Here is a 2,500-nt window from a genome sequence, read left to right as displayed (position 1 = left end):
GAAGATACTGAACTTTTATATTTGAAAAAGGTTTCTGTAGGGATCTCTGAAGTAGATGGGCGGTTGATAGAGGAATCTTTGATCATAATTTCCAGTATTCATACTGCGTCCAACATGAAACTTGTGGTTGGTCGTAAAACACCGATTTGCTTGTTGAGACCTAATTCTATCTTCATAGATTTCTCGAGATATTTTCTTACGAAGTTTTGTTATAGCATCTATAACTGCTTCCGGTTTAGGGGACAACCTGGCAAATAGACATCCACAGGAATTAGCTTATCGACTCCCCGAACAGTACTATAAGAATCAGTACTGAACATCCCTCCTGTAATTGTACAGGCTCCCATAGCAATAACATATTTTGGTTCGGGCATTTGTTCATATAATCTCACTAAGGAGGGGGCCATTTTCATTGTTACTGTTCCGGCTGTTAAAATTAGATCTGCTTGTCTAGGACTCGATCTTGGTACTAGTCCATAACGATCAAAGTCAAATCGTGATCCTATTAGTGAAGCAAATTCAATAAAACAACAACTGGTACCATAGAGAAGCGGCCATAACTAGAGAGTCTTGACCAATTTGAAAGATCATTTAATGTAGTTGAAATAACGGAATTTTCGGCTGTTCGATCAAGTAAAGGAAACTCAATGGATTTCATAACTTTTTCAATCTTTTTTCCCTTTTCTTTTTATTGTCTGAATATTCAGGAGCTAAGACCATTCCAATGCTCCCTTTCGCCATGCATAAACTAAACCAACAATTAAGATAAGTACGAAAATTAAAGCTTCTATAAATACAGATACACCCAATACATCGAAACTCATTGCCCATGGATAAAGAAAAACCGTTTCAACATCAAAAACAACAAAACTAGAGCAAACATATAATAACGGATTCTAAATTGTAACCAAGCGTCGCCCATTGTTCTATACCCGATTCATAACTAGAAAGTTTCTCCGGCCCTTTCCTAATCGGGGCTAAAATCCCGGAAATAAAAAATGCCAAAATAGGAATAAGACTTGATATTATTAGAAATGCCCAAAAAATATCATATTCGTAAAGTAAAAACATAGACGCACTCCTATGACGTGGAAAATCTACCGATTGGTCGATTCGAATTGAAGTTGTAAAGTCATCCATAACTGTTTAGTCAAAACAAGAATTCATTTTGACTAAACCATCTAGTTTCCTTGATTATTGTGGGGCATATCTCATTTCAAGATTATCAACTGACTTGACTGGGATCCTATTTCCACTCTACTTCATTTTTGAATTTGATTTTCTGTAATTTCTTTAGTTAGTATAACTCTATATGTTACGCTTAGACAAATTCTCTTGTTTTCACCTAGGATTCTTGCTAAAGAAAGCAACTTCCAATATAATAGAATTCTTATTTTGTGTTTAAGAATTTCGAATTCTTTGGATTATTTGAATTTTTTTTATAAAAAAAATGGATAGATTTAGATTTTTTTAGGAGTAGAATAGAATCAGCAGGTCTTTTTGTCGTTTTTTTTCTTAGTGATTTAGACTAGAACAGGTATTCAAATGTAAGAGAATGGATAGGTATTTCCATCTCAGGATTGCGAATATCTTAGTGTTGGTATATTCCGTTTATAGAATCTGGGTGGGGTTTTCTGTTTATTGAATACAGAAAAAGAAGACCACCCCCCCCCCTTTTTTTGTTTTGTTGTGCTTCGCCAGGTCTAGGTAAGGTATACGAAGACAAGCTTGTTTTACATTGTTGACAATGAACTTACCAAAGAGATTCGTTTTTCAACAAACTTTAGCTTGTCCACAAATAGATCAGGTTATTCCCTAGATCTATGTGAATAACTCTTTGAAGTTTTTCACCGGGCTCGTGTCATGATTTTGACTTCTTAAATTCATTAAGGTTAGGTATACCAAAGAAAAGGAGTATCACTAACTTAACCCCTTGATTGTGGATAGCAAAATTCATATGGAATTTCCCTCCGAAGATTAATGACGAAAGGTTGGTTTGTTTATCCACGATTGGAAAAGGGTCGAGTCAATCCCTTGAAATACGTTTTTCTTTCAGTTTTCTGTTCTGCTTTAAATGATTCCTGTGACAAGCAACAAACAAGAATGAAGAAATGAAAATTATAGAATTTTGTATTTCCAATTTTCATTGTATTCATTTTATAGGGCTCTAGGGCTATACGGACTCGAACCGTAGACCTTCTCGGTAAAACAGATCAAACTTATTATTATCAAAATGATCTGAACTGTTTCAAAGACCCAACATGCATTTTTTTTGCATTGGGCTCTTTCATTAACTGATAGAAATATCAGCCAATCCACCATATTTTTTCTTGACAGAAAAATAAGATAAGGAGATGGCTCCATGTGCTCTGATTCATTATTTGGGATTCTGATCCAGGAGCACTACCAAAGTGTTTCAAAGGTCGGGTTATCTTGACGTAGGTCTGCCTCTGGCCTAGATCGTTTTAAGTTAAATGAAGTCTCTATCGTGTTCGGCTTA

Source organism: Sesamum indicum, unplaced genomic scaffold (genome assembly GCF_026168435.1).
Source record: "Sesamum indicum cultivar Baizhima isolate 11 unplaced genomic scaffold, ASM2616843v1 HiC_scaffold_94, whole genome shotgun sequence".
NCBI classification, from domain to species: domain Eukaryota; kingdom Viridiplantae; phylum Streptophyta; class Magnoliopsida; order Lamiales; family Pedaliaceae; genus Sesamum; species Sesamum indicum.
This window is presented reverse-complemented; position numbering follows the sequence as displayed.